Source organism: Sinohyriopsis cumingii, chromosome 11 (genome assembly GCF_028554795.1).
Source record: "Sinohyriopsis cumingii isolate HCF-2022 chromosome 11, ASM2855479v2, whole genome shotgun sequence".
NCBI lineage: Eukaryota > Metazoa > Mollusca > Bivalvia > Unionida > Unionidae > Sinohyriopsis > Sinohyriopsis cumingii.
Genome location: NC_142971.1, coordinates 22200999 through 22220909, shown reverse-complemented (window position 1 = coordinate 22220909; position 19911 = coordinate 22200999). Strand labels below are relative to the sequence as shown.

At 36.1% G+C, this 19911-nt stretch overlaps 1 long non-coding RNA gene across 1 annotated transcript; it reads left to right on the top strand.

Moving 5' to 3' along the window:
* The first annotated feature begins 204 nt into the window (after positions 1–204).
* Positions 205–7901, top strand: LOC149787756 (uncharacterized). Its single transcript, XR_016424384.1, has 3 exons — positions 205–342; positions 3745–3852; positions 7711–7901. It is a non-coding gene; the product is annotated as an uncharacterized LOC149787756 (long non-coding RNA).
* The last annotated feature ends 12010 nt before the right edge of the window (positions 7902–19911 follow it).

Genomic DNA, 19911 nt, shown 5'->3' with positions numbered 1-19911 from the left:
GCTCTCATTTATTTTGGGGAGTGTGCTTTAAATGATTTAATTCATGACACGTAATTCTTCTATTGTATGCGTATTGAGAGCAAAAATCAGAAGGAAAAGTTTTATATCTGCTTTTATTCTAACAATTTAGATTCACAGCTTGTACATTAAAATTAGAAATCGCTTTATTTACTGATCTTTTTAAACAGAAGATTGCATCACCGATTAAAGAAATAATGAAGGTCTGGTTCCACGAAATCATTATAGTGGTGTTCATTGTCTTGATGGTGACAATTGTTTTGCCGTCTTTGGCTTGGCCCATTCAAGACGAGGAACTAATACGTACTTCAGGCAAGGAAAACGGTAATTGTTATTTCTTCTGTTCTCCTGACTCTCTCTCTCTCTCTCTCTCTCATATTCACAAACAACCAAGGAGAATAAGAAAAACCTGTACTATGAACAGTTTATAAAGATTCAGTTATTCTTAAGATATGTATCTAAGAATTACAGTTATCGTTGTGAGGAATGACTAGAGATCCGTAGGGTGAACAGTTAGACTGTCTGGAGGACCAATATACCTTACCTTCCCGCAACATTTTCTAATCTCCTATTTATCAACTAAACAAAGTTTTCCAAGCATCCTACTTGCCTGGCACAGGCATAACAATAATATCTCACGATGAGTTTTCCAAGGTATAAAATGGTCCATTGATTCTTTTGACAACAGGTTAATAACGTTCCTAAGTGTAGACTAACTCAAGACGCGTCACTCAGTAGACTTCTGATGGCAGTTTGATCCCGTCTGTATTATGGGAAGTTCCTAAGAAGTTTCCATCTTCTCTTGAATCATGTCGAGTTGTTGCCAGTATTGTGAACAAGTTGTGTTCACCTGCGGATGCTGCTGATTGTACTCGCTGCATACCTTGTGTACTTCTATCGTTGATTATTTATTAAAAGCAGGGAGCTTCAAACACCAGATAGGGATAAAGGTTGGTGTCACAGTATTAATCGCTTGCGAGTATATGTTTAAATGTAATTAAATTCATTGATACTGATTTTGGCAATCTCTTCTGGGAATTACGTCCAGAGATGTATTTACTCTTATTACCAAGAATCATATGATGAATTTCTATCTTCTTCTTATCCTGTGACTAAAATGCACATCAAACGTTTTGCAGGGCATCATCATGATATCCAAGTGTAACCTATACCCCTAGTGCTCGTTTAAAATGCATGTTTAATTATATGATGTAAGATTCTGTACTCCTATCTTCTGGTTCATTTTACGTCCTGAGGGTGTAGAATTAGGAATCATCTATTCAGATTTGCCTCAAAACCATAAATGTCCTGGTTCACTTCTGTGATGGATGCAGAATGGGTCACATACTATTGTTAACAATTATATCCTCTGTTTATTGCTTCATGGTTTATGTTTTCATAGTGTGGCTCTGTATTTGTATGGCATATCGAAATTCGGAGGAATGAAAGATATCAATCAATTGTCAGGTCCAGGTTGGAACATCTGATAGTGTCATCAATACCATTCAGGTTTGATGGTAATGTTCAAAGTGTATGTACTAGCATTGTTGTTTAATTTACTAAAAACCAATAAGAAATAAAATATGTAAAACATATATTGGATCTTACAATAAATTTGCTGTTGAAGATTAAGATGCCTCCACCTCCTCCGGTATGTGGAAGGGTATATGGTTGTCCATCCAAAGTCGGTGGTCTCACGACAAGTTCTCGTTTCCATTTACGTTCTATCACACTGCCTCTCGGTACATCAGGACTATCTATCTATCTATCTATCTATATATATATATATATATATATATATATATATATATATATATATATATATATATATATATATAACATATATATTCCTTATGTCGCATTCATTTTTCTTTCGCACAGTGTACAGCTTGATCTTTTGTCTTTTTATGTTTTAATTTGATTTTTTCATACATTTATTGAGTTCTTTGTCAGATTAACATGTTCTCTCGTCTACGGATCATGCGATGTTTGAATCTCAGTCAGAGTTTGGTTGTATTGTCTTCCAACCAAAAATGATATAAAAAAATATTAAACTTACTTGTGCTTGGTGGAGCACAATATCGTACTCAAAGTGAAACTAAGGTATCGCTTTCATGAATCGTCTCAACTTAAATGCATACTCGACTAAAATTTGTTTAAATTCAAATAAAGCAATATTTAAGGTCTGTCATTATCTCAGTGTTAAGTCCCCAACTGACCAGCTTCATTTAAGCACTCAATTAACTTGGCCTAAATTAAAAATTATCAGGATGCCAAACTTTATTTGAGTTTTGACAAAAACCTGAGACGTGTTAATAGAATATAGTTTTTGATCATTATCATAATCTCTGATATCTCTAATTCTTATGCTCTGCTAGTGTCATGATTGTCATTTTGGCGTAATAAAGCAGAGATTTAATTTCTAAATATACGAATTCTCGATAAATGGAGGATGTTAGAACATGAAAATCCAAAGGATAAGGCAGTGGATTCGTGGATCAGACATCGTGAAACGAGGATAAGGCAGTGGATGTGTGGATAGGTGAGACATTGTGACAAGAGGATAATGATGTGGATGTTTGGATTATAGAGACTTAATGACAATAGGATAAGGCAGCAGATACTTGGAATGTGGATACATATTGACAAGAGGATAAAGAAGTAGATGCGTGGAGAGAGAAGGTATATTAACAAGAGTTATTCTCTGAAACGCCTTATTGGCAATGGATGCGTGGATAGGGAAGACATATTAACATAAGAATAAGGCAGTGGGTGCGTGGATGGATGAAACATAGTGACAAGAGGATAAGGCAGTGGATGCGTGGATAGGGGAGATATAGTGACAAGAGAATAAAATAGGGAAGGGGGAGTAGGTGAAGCAAAATAATATCAGCATATCAAAATCTGTGAGTGCACCCCCCCATTTGACTGTTTACCAATAAGCTGTAACTTTTTAAAAGTCACACGGTATTGGTCTAATATTGCCAGCAATTATCTGCATCAAGGTATCTGTACCTTTAATGCCAATAACATAATACCTTTAATGCCAATAACATAATACCTGTAATGCCAATAACAGAATACCTTTAATGCCAATAACAGAATACCTTTAATGCCAATAACATAATACCTTTAATGCCAATAACATAATACCTGTAATGCCAATAACAGAATACCTGTAATGCCAATAACAGAATACCTTTAATGCCAATAACATAATACCTGTAATGCCAATAACATAATACCTGTAATGCCAATAACAGAATACCTGTAATGCCAATAACATAATACCTTTAATGCCAATAACAGAATACCTGTAATGCCAATTACAGAATACCTGTAATGCCAATAACATAATACCTTTAATGCCAATAACATAATACCTGTAATGCCAATAACAGAATACCTGTAATGCCAATAACATAATACCTTTAATGCCAATAACATAATACCTGTAATGCCAATAACAGAATACCTGTAATGCCAATAACATAATACCTTTAATGCCAATAACATAATACCTGTAATGCCAATAACAGAATACCTGTAATGCCAATAACATAATACCTATAATGCCAATAACATAATACCTGTAATGCCAATAACAGAATACCTGTAATGCCAATAACAGAATAAAACAGAATGAAGTCGACTCGAAGAGACGGTAATATAATGGAATAATATAACGTTAAATAAAATTAAGTAAAACTGTCTTTCTTTTCACAGATTTTAGATATGTCGTCAAGTCTGAAAAGAGAAGTTCCGAGCCGATTCACGTACAACGTCGCCATTATTGCTGTAAAAGTCCTGCTCTGTGTCATATATGTCGATAAAGTTAGTTTTTCTTTGATTTCTTACGACAATTTCCATTGCATTTTAGCACTTTAGTTCTTTTTTTCTTTTTCTAATGCCGATAAGGTTCATATGGAGAATGTTTCTGTTACATGTGTTACGTATCTATGTCTTAAAATATGTAACAGAAAGGAAACGACACCATCAATGTAAGTAAAATCAACAACCAATTTAATCCTCTAAAAACAAGTGAAAATTCAAGAGATACTTACAATATTGGGAATTAAATCCCAAACAGTTAAACATGTCTTATCACACTTTCAAAAATATTGAATGTTTTTAATGAATTCCAACAGTCATCAATGTCCTGATGAAACACAATGATTCAATCCAGAATGTCATGGAACGAGTTCTCAACAATACACGTTAGTCTATACAAATACAAAATGTATGGAACCTTAAGTACTTCCAATGAATATTTTAAATCAATAATTCCGCTCAAATCACATCTAACTTCAACAGCACAGCTTTATTCCAATTGACTGATATTGTACAGGAATGAATTATTTGTCTATTAGATCAATCTTTTTTTCAAATGTTCACTTGACTTGTAACGAAATAGAATGTAGATTTCCAACTGAAAAATCTGCATAGTCTGACTCTAAAATTAAGTGACCTTAAACTTAAATGACTTTGAATTCTTGCTACTTGAAGATTGTTTCAGCTTTAAATCATGGACAAAAGTTCGAGTTGTGAACAAGTTGTTTACAACTAACAAGCTTTCACAAACGTTAAGCAGACATCATAAATTATATATATATATATATATATATATATATATATATATATATATATATATATATATATATATATATATATATATATATATATATATATATATATAAGACATGCAGTAATGATTTAAATGAATTAATCATTTATATATATATATATATATAAGACATGCAGTAATGATTTAAATGAATTAATCATTTCCTACACACAGTGAAACACAAACAGCTCAGAGAACATGCCAATCCGTTCAAAATGTAAGGAGTATGTGCAGCTATTGTTTTTATATTTCACGCAATTTAATTAGTAAATAATGGAGACACACTTGCGGTAATTCAACTAGTATCAATTAATAAACCTCGTGTTACATAAATTAAATTTTCGAATTTAAAAATGAATGACTTTTGCAACATGTGGCGTTTGCATATCATTTATAATCATAAGCTCCTGTTATGTCTCGCATTTGTAGTGAGAACAACGTTATTCAGTCAAGTGATATATGAATAGCAGGCTACAAATTTGTTGTCTGTATATTTATGCATGCACGTATAATATGCACACCAAACGCAATGATCTCATTCGTTTCCCAGCTGAAGCTCTGTTTTTAGTCAGAACGGCTCTGTCACCAGAAAATGATTTCTAGAAACACCGGATGTTAAAATTGATTTCATTTTCTGCGTAATTCGTAAGAAGTTACACAAAATATAGACATTTCAAGGCTTGGAAGAACAGCTCTGGGCATTGTGACTTTTAACTTTTGAACTTTTATCAATGGGCACAATTGAATGCAAAAGTAAATAATAACTCAAACTTTGGCTTACCGTGGGTTTCAACGTTCCATGAAAGCAGTGTCGATGTTTACCAGCAAAACAGCGAGAAGATTCTGCACTGATTTATGGGTAAGGTTGTCCCTCGAGATGAATGTATTTCTAAAGATCATTGGACATGATAAGAAACTTGCACATGTCGGGGCTAATGATTTAAGCAAGGTATCTTTAAGGTGAAATGCGAACGTTTTGATAATGTCATTGGTGTACAAACTAAGCCGACAAGACACTAATATAATTTTTTACCGTGAACATTTAAATACGTATTTGCAACAAATTTTTTTTGATCACAAATTTATACTTTATTGATATATTTTTTATTGCGCTCTACAGTTAATATGTACTTCCAAGAGAAGGGCCGGTATAGGGCGAAGTAGAATGCATTATCTAGATGCCATCTGGACAAAATGTTGTCATACATCTATGTTACTTTCATTTTCTGTGACTTAAATCTTTGTACGTGTGGTCATTGTGGAAACTATACATTATTTGAAGCAGACAGCAAAAACAAATGGCTGCTCGCATTGCCCCGAAAAATGAGCATAAATTAGGCCAAAGTACAATATCTTTAGTAATGATTAAAAAGGAGAATATTATTTAGACGATAGCAGGTTCTGAATGTTCAATGAATGAATATATATATACACATATATATATATATATATATATATATATATATATATATATATATATATATATATATATATATATATATATATATATATATATATATATATATATAAGTAAAACATTATAGGTAGGCTGTTCTTATATACCTTTAAAATCCAGGAATGCGAAAATGACCATGCTAAGCATACAGTCTTTTGAAAAATTAAGATTGGAAATATGGCCGAGATGTAAACTCTATAATCCAAATGACACACATCAAACATGCACCAGTGAAATAAAAGTTAGTTTAACAATACCTAAAATGTACAATTTCTATTTTACACAAGCTGGATAACTAGTGAGGAAAACCTGGTGACATTATTTGTAGCAAAAATTGAAATCATATGCAAAGTGCGAAACAAAAGAGTGAATCCTCAAACCAAAGATGAAAATGTATGCAATTGTTGTTATTTTATATGTATCATCATGTATGATTTTGTAAATTTAAATGGTACATTAACATTGGTGTTATGTATGGAAATTAGCTTAATGTTTATTTTGCTTTTGATTATACCATATACCTTGTGGCAGTATTGTGGGTGAAATCTAAAATAAGTAAAGACAATTTAAATCTAAAACTGTTGGATTAAGTGAAGGAAAAATATAGCAAAAAATATTTCTTTTAATTCATTTGAAATACATATAACGAAAACATGACATATTTTATGTACAAGTATTACAAAAATTATCGATCAATTTACTCTTTGACCTCTGTGAACCAGTTCAATTTATTAGTGACATATCAGGAATAATTATGGTTATTTTAATGTTCTTGTCTTTTAGCATAATTTTGATTGTTATGTTGATGCAATGTATAGATAGCGTATTTTCATCATGGTGGTGGTAGGGAGCTGGGCATTTTGAATTTTCTACTAATGACCACAGCACTGTGGAAGAAATACATCAGAACTATTCAAATTACTGTTTAGATGCCTGCATCTTAAATAGTTTACCGAACCGATTAAACCATAAAATAGGAATGCCTATCGGTTCGCTATGGTAGAACTCTATAGTTAGTATGTACTACTGAGACAGGGATCGGAATAAGACGAATTTGTCTGCAATAAGTGTGAGTATGTTGGCATCTCTTTATTTTAATTTCAGGTTTTATGACAATTTTTTGAATGTTCAATGAAGGAAATCATAAATATATAAAATATTGTTATAAACCAAATATTATTTATTCTTTTTATTGCAATTTCCCTCTGAAATTCAAGAAATAAAAATGACCATACAGAGCTAGCAGTCTTTTGAGTGGCACACATCTGACGTAAGACCAAGATGCCAATTCAATAATCCAAATTACACCCATCAATCATACATCAAACTAAAGTTAACAATATATACAAGTTCTGTTTTAAATGACCAAAATGGTATGTGAAGACAAGGTGAGAAATTCTTTTTCTTGACATATAAAACTCTATGCAAGGTGAGGAACTGTATAGCGCAACGATAGTAATTTGGAGATGCATCCATGGAAAAAGCTTGTCAGCCTTCAATGTTAGTATATGTTTGATTTAATCGTCTTGTTTTTTTAAACACATTTGTATTTGCAGTTAAATTTAAAAGCAAGATTTTTGAGAATTAATACCCAAATGAATTTTTTTTCCAGTACATCCTAACTGCCTTATGTGCTGAAGTATCTAGACATGGTGCGAATGTACGAAGTGTTTTTCAAATTCACCTAGGAAACGACCCTTATTGGATTACACATTTCCTGACATGGATTCATAGCTTTGTATGAGCATATCGACTATCCAAGCCTCATACTTTTGTATCCATGTATTTGCTTCACCTAGTAGTTACAGATGGAGATGGAAAGTTACATATTTTTAAGTTATGTTTGTGATACACGTGTTTCATGTAACGTAAATAGTGTAGATCATGTATGACCGCATATATAATGATATTTAAAGGTCTTTTTTGACGACACAATTCCTTTTCTGTATATGTTATCACTGATTCAAAATATATAAAGAAACGCTGATATACCATCTGAAACAATTAACAGCGACTTAAACCTGAATAACCATATTGCCAGTTTCACAGATCCAGTGTAAACGTACTTGCGTCTATATAGAACGATAGTAGATAAACGAATTGATATTAAAATTGATAAGACCCTCAAAGCTGCAGTATGGTAGATTTATCAGAAAGGGCCAGTAAGACATAATTACTGAAGCAATCCTGACTACCTGTCAACTTGTATTCTTATAAAGTGCATTTGCACATATCATTAATGTTGGAGATAATTCATAATCTCCATTTATTGTTTACATTCCCTTCATGTCCAAACCTTGATTGGGTGCACAAAATCATTACCACTTCGGTAGGTTATATGAACAAATTTTTAAAACTATTAACTACTTTTTCTGTATAAGATTAGTTTGGGAATTGGAATTATCTGAGTTAGAGATCATGTGAATTAGGACAAATGGAACATTTGTGCTGATTTTCACATGCAATTTAACACTGAAATTATTGTTGTCATTTCAACATGCTTTATGAAACATCTGTTTTGAAAATTGGCAAATATTATAATTCACTATTCTGAGCACTAGATTTTGTGATAAAACACATTCATCCCTGGAAGACATATAATAAACTGTGTTGACTATTTATATTTGTTTTGTTTTGTGCTTTTATGATCTATATAAGAACTTTTGTAGTGAACACACATTTCTTGACACTACAATACACTGGAGAGATCTAGTAACTGAAAAAGGCGTGAGCTGTCCATCTATTCCATTTTATTTGACCTTGACCCTTGACACGTTACAATACACGTTTACTTATCAAATAAGAAAATATTTAGTGAACTTGAGAAATTACGTAAAATTCAAACAGAAATCAACAGCTCTCCTGATAGATGTAGGAAAAATACCACGGTAAACCTGTGCCGGTAAAAATGCTCACCTCTTTAACCATCATTCTGCTGATCACGCAAAATACATACTCATTGCACTGATGATGGCTGTTAGAATGTAAATTGTTTTTGTAACTTGTGATTTTCAGCGAAGTTAACTAATGGTAAATATTACATTCCAGAAAGAAGTAAAAATACCGCAATCAATTAAAACCCTTAGGTCAATACATCATTGTGTCACGCGCACATGGAGTGACATTCATCTAGAAGAAACTGTACAGATAATAATATCAAAGGGACTCCAAATATATTTTACCTGGCTTTATCATTGTCTCGTTTGTTATGAAAGTGTAATGATTTTCTAACAATGGCAAAATGGTAAACAATTTAGATGGAATATTTGCAAAACACATCGCCATATCTTACAGAAACAAAGATATTTTCAAGTAAAATGACTGAATATTCTCGGGGATTTCACAAATTCGTGGACACATATTTCTGCTAGAACAAACCGGATTGACCAAGTCATCATGGATGATAAAATATGAAAAGTGAGTTTAGGGACAGGTAATGTATAAAATACTGGAACTGTTTACTGTACGGTTTGAAGGGGAAGGCAGCACAGCTTAAAGAAATTGCATTAAATGTCTAACAATAACTTGTAAAAACCAGGCTTTATGACTTGGTCACGTGCACATCCTGTCTGTCCATTTTCCTGACAATGACGTAGTCGATTGACAAATAAATCTTAACTTTCAGATATAAATAGGTCATTGGTGTTCCCTTTCTTATGAGTGCTGATACAACATAACACTCGCAATAGCACCTGAAGTAATTAAAGGAGGAAACCAATACTACAAACTATGACTTTTTGTTTTCTTCTATGGCTACATCACTATATAGAGACATGCATCCAATACAGCTTTGATGACCCGAACACTTCTCACAAAATGAGTTTAAAGGGTAACTTTGACACTTTTTTACTGTGGAAAAAGAGGAGAGAAAGTCAATACAAAAAAAGTTTTACAACTCAGCTTTACACATAATATCAGTGACTGTACAAGTCTGGCAAACATTGTTTATTCCTACGGTTTACATTGGACGAAACACTTTATAGAAAACACCAAGTCTTTTTTATAAACAGAAACACCACACTTAAATTTGTAACATAGGTGTTAAAAATGGTAACGTTGATAAAAACTATATATACCCTGATTTGAAAAATACACACGATAATAAATTACATGTAAGTAGTCTTAAATTAGTTTATTTACAACAAGGTGTCCACTTTCAAATCGATATAAACTTATATGTAGATACTCGAAAAATTATATTTATTTCGTGTCTAATGATCAGGTCTTCGTACTGAAATCAATTATGTTTTAAGCATCAACAAATTTATTTGAAAGATGTCCATAACATAATAATTTGTGGGTTTTAGTAATTGTGGCAAAATATTGTTTGCACTAAAATGGACACATACAGAAAAATATAAAGAATATCTTTTTCTTTACATCGCTGTCATCTATCCAACATTTGTTTGCAACAAGTCTTGTTAGAAAGTGGTTACTAAAAGGTGAAAAGGTCATCATGAAAGGTCCTGATGATAAACTCGACAAGTGGAATTTTTTATTCGTATTCTACTGCGATTAAAACCAGGATCCACGAATTACGGAACCCATCGCATTGCCTGCATGCACCAACCCCTATACCCTCTCGATCGCGCACACTTCATCAAATATAATGCATCGTAGTTACTGGTATATGCATTTATTTGTAGCAGACACGTCCGCATATTGACTAAGCAATTAATTTTCATTTAAGTAGTATTAACATAAATCAGAATTAAAAAATTTCTAACCTGTACAAGAAAAATATTTCTTTGCATTTTAAAAGATAATCTTTAATTGTAGGGCTTTAGGTGGCATCCATTAAGAAATTTCATTATGTGTGATGGTGCAAAAAATACAACTCATTCTCTTTTAAGATTTTTGAGAGAACGCATGTAATTTGGTCATCTTCTATATCAAGGAAAAAAACCCAAATGAAGGAGAAATTGTAGATATTTCGAAACAGAACCACAACAAAAAAGCTTTTAATGAGACAAGGGTTTCTTTTCCAGACGTGTCTTTTCATATGGCGGTCGTGTACTGAATTTTACAAAGGTTTTTTGTCGTCATGTGCCCACCATTGCAAAACTCTGAACAGCGACCAATGAATACTTAGGCGATGTTTTGTAGAGATAGAGTTTCTGGAACGTTTCCTGTAGTTAATTTTCTTTACAGGTAGATGGCTACAATAATGTCTTGGAAATGTTTAAAATGCAGGAAATTCTGTGGACTCCATGGAGCCCTATATTGGTGTTCCAGTTATAGACCCATTGCCTACTTGTTACCACTACCGACTCTGGAAAACGAAATGTATTGATCTGCCAGTGGATGCTCTTAAGTGTATTTGTCAGGCGCAACTGTGATATGACAGTGTAACATTATACCATCTTTAAAGGTTAAAAAACTTAAAAATTGGCATTAAAGTTACTCAGGCACGAATATATATATATATATATATATATATATATATATATATATATATATATATATATATATATATATATATATATATATATATATATATATATATATCTGTGTTTCTGGACTTAACTGCAATTTTAAAATGCGAAAATATCAATCTTACAGCTGTGCCGGTTAGGTTATTTATTCACGCAATTGACTTATCGCCACTTGTTAATCATGCTCATCAATTAATCAATCAACGAACGTAAATTAGACACCTTCATGCATTGCTTGTGTCCTCCATTTCCCTCCGACAACCTGTTTGTGGCAACAATGAATTGATTACGAAAGTATTTACAACTTTTACAATGATTTGTCGATTTCTCGAGTGATAATGGTAAATAGAAGTCTATATCAGCCTGATAATTCTGACATTGGATATCGGAATCATCTAAATGGAAGAATTATATTTAATCCTTTCCCGAAACAGACAAAACTTCCATGGGTAAAGACTTTATGGTCGCGTGTACGATCAGCTGAAATAGGAAACAATTGATGGCAATTACAACACGTTTGTTTGCACATAAGTGTGTAGAAAAGCATGTCCCATCGATGGCTTGAAGGGGGACAAAAAAGAATTGAAATTGAAAAATATATGTAAAAATAAATGTTTCTAGAATAGGGATGGAGAACCACCCAACTTTCAGGCTTTGATGTATATTATTATTCTTGTATATGAAGTACTGAACTCCAGACTGCATTACCTTAAAGTTTGAAAATTTATACTTTAATGTTTACTTGTCCCAAAAAACAATGATTTATCGTATCGTTCTTTCAGACACTTGAGTGACTCTTTACTTTCTCATTCGGCTGAAGGAGGTGTGGGGATGCAAACATGTAATAATAAAGAAATACAAAAACAATGGTTTCAGATTATTATCGTCCGATATATTAAGCATGGATTTACATGTTTACATTAACATACATCATTGATCAAAATTCTATTCGAAAAAACATAGTAGAAATTTTACAATTATTATGTTCAAGAGTATAGTTCTAAACAGAAATTATTTACGAGTTTGTTTATAATTTTTATTTCATTTCCTTACAAGGCAGCATAAACATAAACCAGATAAAATTAATAATGAATAAGATTATATACTAAATACATTAGCATTTTTTGGAGCGAATTTTCTTGTACAAGAATAAATTCTTGAGCAGCTTTAACATTGATTTTTTTTATTATTTATTGAAATAGCACACTTAGATTATTACTATACGAACTTGAACTACAAATATAAGTATTGTCTACTGCAGTATAATTTATGCAACTTTGAAATTTTACATTTTTAAGAATAATATAATTCATTTTTAATAAACATTTAACTTAAGCTAAAACATATTCTATGCCAAATATTGCATGTTTGTCGGAGGTTAGAGGGCGTCATGTCACGTGATTTAGTAGGCGGAGCGATCTATCATCTCGCGTAAGGTCAATTGTATCACAGCCATGCGAACACCCTTCCATTTCAGGTAAGCGCATCAATACGGATAAAGTTATGCAAATTTTTTTCACTGCTGAGTGGCCATAACCGTAGTTTTTTCCAGATGAGGTACATGGCGGTCATTCTTTACCAGCTAAGGTACATGGCAGCCTTGCGAATATGTTGTTGTTCGTCCGTCGAGTCGACGAGGACGACTCTAGTCATCCGAGGGTTGGAGGGGCTGGTTCTGTTCTGTGAGTGAGAGATGGCTGATGAGGCCAATCCTTGCAAGGAATGTTTGTGTGCATTAGAGACAAGGGATGAATGCAACATCTCCAGGAGGGATGATGGCACGCGCCTTTCTGGCTTGCCTCTTCAGCTCTGCGGCTGCTGTTCTGCTAGATTTGCACAACTTGGAACCTTTGTGCACGGCGGAACGCCAAGTGAATCAATCGCTTGCTGTTAGCTCCCAGGATTCAGGGTTTATGCTGAACGCATTCAACGCAGCTTTCAGATTGTCTTTGAAGTGTTTCTTCTGACCTCCGTGGGATCGCTGTCCTTGATGTAGCTCGCCATAGAAGAGTCTCTATGGCAGCCGGTGGTCTGGCATGCGACAACATGTCACGTCCAGCGTAGCTGAGACTGCATCAGGATGGTGTGGATGTTTGGGAGACCTGCTTGGGCGAGTACCTCAGTGTCTGGAACCTGGTCCTGCCACTTGATGTTGAAGATATTCTTAAGACTTGTGGTGTGAAAGTTGTTTAGCTTCCAGGCGTGGTGTTGGTACACTGTCCACGTTTCGCATGCGTAAAATATTGTGGGGAACACACTGCCCCGTAGACCTTTAGTTTGGCCTGGATGCTGATGCCTCTTCTGTTCCCGACGTAGGCATACAGTCTGCGGAAAGTTGCGCTGGCTCTGATAATGCGGAGGTTCACCTCGTCATCAATAGTGACGCTCTGTGACAGTGTGCTGCCAAGGTAGGTGAAGTTGTTCACTACGATAAATTTTTGGCCGTTGACGGTGATGTTGGGCTCAACATAGGGTTTTCTAGGGGCCGGATAAAACAGGACTTCAGTCTTTTTGGTACTGATGGTGAGACCGAAGCTTGTGCAGGAGCCGGAGAACTTGTCAACGCTGCGTTGCAGGTCGGCGTCTGAGCCAGCGTTGAGGGCTCAGTCATTTGCAAATAAGAATTCCCTGATGGTGTCTGTCATAACCATGTTTCGCTTGAAGCCTCCTGGGGTTGAAAAGTTTTCTATCTGTACGATGCCTTATGTCGACTCCAACATCGCCGTCTCTGAAAGCATTAGTAAGCAAAGCGGAGAACAATAGACTGAACAGTGCCGGTACCAGTACACAACCCTGCTTGACGCCATTGGTTACTGTGAATGGCTCAGATGTACCTCCTTTGTCCTGAACTCGTGCCTTCATATCGTCGTGGAAATGCTGCACCATGGATATAAATTTTCTCGGGCATCCGTACTTGGCAATTACCTTCCATAAGCCTTCTCTGTTGACAGTATCAAAGGCCTTTGTCAAGTCGATGTAGATGGAGAAAAGGTCAGCGTTTTGCTCTTGACATTTCTCGTGTAGCTGGCTCACGGGAAACACCATGTCGATGGTTCCACGTTCTTTCCGGAATCCACACTGGCTTTCTGGCAGGAGTCCCCGGTCAAGGTGCATAGTGAAGCGGTTCAGTAGGATTATGGCGAGTATCATTCCTGCGATTGAGAGCAAGGATAAACCCCAGTGGTTGTCGCAGGCCTGGTGGTTCCCCTTGCGCTTATACATGTGGATTATGTAAGCGTTTTCGAATTCCTGGGGGATCGTCTCTTGCTGACACATCAGTAAAAACAGTTGGTGGAGCATTTCTATAAGGTTGTGACCCCTTCTTTGTAGACTTCAGCTGCGATGGAGTCTGAACCAGGGGCTTTGCCACTGGAGAGCAGACGTATTGCTTTCTGTCTCACGAGCAAGGTTGGAGAGTCATCCAGTGCTTCGATGATGGGTAACTGGGGAGACAATTGGTGGTTTTATCGTTGATGGATGAAGGGCGATTGAGGACTCAAAGTGTTAAGCCCATCGTTGAAGAATCTTCTCCTTGTCAGTAATTAGTGTGTTCGCGTCTGCGCTGAGAAGGGGGAGGGATGATCCAGAGGACGAAGGTCCATACACTTCTTTCAGGGTGTTGTAGAAGTTCTTCATGTCATGCCTGTCTGCGTAGTACTGGGTCTCATCAGCTTTATTTATAAGCCACGTGTCTCGCATCTCACGAAGTTTCTGCTGTACAGTTCTGCGTATATCGTTGTATGCATCTTCCTGGAGGTGTAGGGTGTTGAGGTAGGTTCGATGGAGGCGGTGTTTCTCATCCATCAAACCAGTCTTGGTGCTTTCTGGTTGAGGGTCCCAGGATTTCCGAAGCTGTGCTGTAGACCAGCTCTCTGAATGCCGCTCAGTCGGTCTCCAAAATTCTAACTGTTCGGAGGGGTGGATTTCAGACGTTTTTCCAGGGCATCCACAAGAGTCTCTTTGGTACTGGTACATTTCAGTTTGGTTATGTTGAGTCGTTTAGGATCCTTCTTTCCCTGGAGTCGTCTCTTGGGTTGAATGTGGATGTTATGCTTGATGATGATGAGGTGGTGGTCTGTTCAGCAGTCAGCGCCTCACAGGACTTGGTCACGTGGACATCCTGCCTGTCCCTTTTCCCGACAATGACGTAGTCAATGAGATGCCAATGCTTAGAACGAGGGCGCATCCATGACATCCGGTTACTGGTAGGGATACGGAAGACTGTATTGGTCAAAGCAGTTCATGTTCGGTGCACGTCTGGAGCAAAAAGGAGACTGTTGCTGTTACAGTGAACCACTCAGTGCTTTACTAGCACTCCATCACATGCAATGTGATCACAACCTACTCTTACATTGAAGTCGCCAAGAAAGATGAGCTATCTGCCATTGGAACGTCAACAAGGACGGAGTGATATCCTCATAGAACTTGACCTTCACTTCATCCGGGTTGGTCATGGTTAGAGCGTAGCATCTGATGATGGCAAGGTGCTTTCTTCCAGACAAGAGAAGGAATTTCATGGTCATTTGCCAATCATTGCTGTTGTCACTGCAAAGCCGACACCAGCCTCACGGCGCACTTCACTTCCTCGACCGCTCCAAATGTATCCGATGCCTATTTCACAGAGTTCACCTTCAACTGAAAGCTGGGTCTCGCTCAAGGCAGCAATGTCTACGTTGTATCTGTTGTGTTACTTTCCTTTTAGGGTGGTTCTCCTCTGGGATCTGACCGCGTCGTCTCTGTTCAGTAATGTGCGTACATTCCATGCGCAAAGTGAAAGGAATAATCTTCATTTTCTTCTTTGTATTTCGACCGCTGGGATAGGGTTCCCGCCAGCCGCGGTAAGCTGGCTAAGGAGGTGTAGAGCATACAATGATTAGGGCACCTTTCCTAGCCCCTTCCTCCTCCCAAAGAGGTGAGCAGTGCATTCCTGAAGAGGGCTGCTCAGTCACTCAGGGGGCTACCGGACACCACTGCTGCTCTGAGTCAGTGGTGAACGACCCAAATGGCCTGAGCCGCCTGCGTGCATGTTTGCGGCTACTGCTACCAGTGTGCCCACACCTGCCGCTTCGTCGATTGCCTATCGCCACACGACTTTAGTGGGTGATGAAATGGGATGGGTGAAAGACAAGAGTGACTTGTGAGGTGACTTTGTTTAATTTGAGTTGCGCAGTTCGTCTACCTCACTCTCGCCCAAAACCATCCGAGTTCAGCAGTATGACAAAGTCGAGACGGCCGGAGACGGAATTGAGTGCAGTGGATGACCAGGATGTCCTATGTGTCTTGCCGAGCTCTTAGCGCTCCACGGCGTTTTGCTGCGAATCGCCTTTCTTCCCGTTAACCAGCCGGTGGTTCCTCCGCACAGGCTGCCGAATCCAGTCTTCACATGCTAGGTAGACAAAACCTAACTCACCAAGGGATTAGGACCAGTCGGCTACCCTCAGGTTGGCTTAGCCGGCCAGTAGAGGCCGTTTTCCGGGATGTATCCGCTGCTCATGCAATAGTTTCTTGGAGCCACAGGCGAGAGCTGAGTGCCAAGTGGAGACCAAAGGTGGGAGAGCTACCCCCGAAGGAGTACGACCGCTTCCCTAAATCACAGGTACTACTCCTCCCCGGACACCCATACACCCCAGCCTTGTGAATAAACATTTTCATTGCAGAGCATTTACATGATTGAATTATAAAATGTTTATCATCAACCACAACATAGTGTTTATCATCAAAAGAACTTGCAGCTACTATATTTTCATGTTCTCGTGTTTATATGACCTGAGTAAATTCATTATCTGTAAACGTGTTTGTCATCTTTGTTCTCAATGAACAGTTTGGTCTTAACATTCCCCTCCACACGGATAAAAAAAAATTCCCCATCTCACTCATGAATAGTCTTATTTTATAATTGTATTTATCAACTTTTTTTCACTATGCAGCTTTTATGAATCAACAAGTGAATATGATCAACATACATCAATGTGTCCTGCTTTTTACAAGTTATTGTTAGACATTTAATGCAATTTCTATAAGCTGTTCTGCCTTCCCCTTCCAAAATTTCATACATATTTATAGATGCATATAATTCATTAACTTTCAAAGTTACTGTTTTAACTTTATTGACCAAGATAAAAAACATTTATACAAGAAATATAACTGTTTGGCTTGAAAACAATTTACATGAAAAATTGATCTTAATATTTGCTGTATAATGTAATACTGAATTATAATGCATCAAAGGGAAGCGAGCATAATGGGGACATGCTACAGAACTTACATGCATTATTACATACTGCTAATATTTTTTAATTTGTTTTTCTCTTTAAATTTAAAAAAAGCTTCTGTGTTATGACCTTTAAGTTTGTTATTAAATCATTATTTACGTACTTCACTGAAATCATATTACGAGAATGTTTGCCTTTATTAAATCAACACTAGCAATCCAGCTCAAAATGACAAGATCATTACATCACATGGTAATTTTTACACATGTGCATCATACCACTATGAAGTTGGGTTTGCTAGCATGAAGTTAAAATTGGAAAGACAACATCACTGGATGGTAACTTGTAAAATATCTGGGCTTCCAATTGTTTAGTCAGTGATGTAATTTACACAAATGACATCATTTCCATAAAGGCTACATTGGAAACTCTCCTCTGAACCATAGTGATTGGCTAACAGCTTCACTCTGAACCATAGTGAATGGCTAACAGCTTCACACTGAACCATAGTGAATGGCTAACAGCTTCACACTGAACCATAGTGATTGGCTAACAGCTTCACACTGAACCATAGTGATTGGATAACAGCTTCACACTGCAGCAGTGTATAAAAGGGAAAAAAGGAAAAACAACTGTACTTTTATTTTAAAGATGGCTGCAGTTGATAGTTATCTGCACCTAACAACTACAGAACTGTGATGCAATTATAAGTGAAAAAACTCTGGGAGACATAAAAATAGGCACATAACTTGCAGCAGAACATTTCTGCCATGATGATGTTTTCACTCCTAGATCATCTTAGTCCTGGCAGAATGATATTAGTCTGGAGAAAATGTATAATCTCTGCTCTATTGTGGACTGTTTATATCAGACATTTACATCCCATTACTTGAGAAAGTTAATGACACTGAAAAATGGTGTTGCACTAACATAACATTCTTCTAGTGTGATGTAAATTTACCATAAATGTCTGATTTATCAATCACAATCAATTTAAACTGCCTTTATTAACACTCATAGCACCCTCTAATGGCTGAAAATTTTGATGTCTCATTTCATTTTAGTTCATTTTTGTTTCTCCAGGCCTTTGTTTGGTTTTCTACTGTACAGCATCCACCCATTATTACGCAAAATGAGTGCACTGGATAATCCCATATACTACTGTACAATAAATAAATGAACCAGATGATCATGTCCATTTACTTCAAGATTTATTGAAAATATGAAACAAATATTTTTTTTTACCTGTTTAATAGTGATATATTTTGCTTTATGTATAATTTTACATAGCTTTTTAATTATTTTTGTGATTTCTCTTTATGGTTGTTTCTTTGGCTTTGTTACCATACTAAATGACTTGTTTGATTTCAACAGTCCTTTGATCAATTAATTTTATTCACTAACTTTTGACCGCTACGGTGGTAAAGTGGATAGAGCGGCCACCTAGGATGCAGGAGGTCGTGGGTTTGATCCCAGGCGGAGTTATACCAAAGACTTACAAAAACGGTACTAACAGCTGCCTCGCTTGGCTCTCAGCATTAAGAGCTTAGTGTTAGGACTGGTCGGCCTGGTGTCAGGATAATGTGACTGGGTGGGACATCATGCTGCATGTCTTCACCATTATGCCCCAGTGCTAGACATCACTATAAACTGCCACACTGCAGACATCCTAGAGATATGACTGAAGAATTGTTAAAGCTATGTAAAAAATCCAAATCACAAAGACACACACACTAATTGTTGCCCGCTTAACTCTAATTCCTTGTTGGTCACAAGATTCCATTCAAAGATTTTCCTTTCAAAATATTTAACAACAAATTTTTAGTACCCTTTGCATGTTGTTTCCTCTTCTTGACTTGTCTTAAATGATGAATAGCGCTTTGATCTTAGTCCACAAAACTATTTTATAGTCGTACTGTCAGTTCATTTCTGAAAATGGTGGGTAGTCAGTACTGTCTTAAAATGTAATATTTCCTCTCATTTCAGTGTTAGAGTTATTAGTTTCAACATGGACACACAGTGAATCAGTAATGGTTTTAAGAGGTTGCATTCTGTTCCCATACTTTATATAAAAAATTGTCATAGCAGAATTCACTCTTTAACCACTTCTTTAGCTCTAACAATGTAAATGAATCGGTTTTGCTAAATCTGATTTTCTTGTTTTTT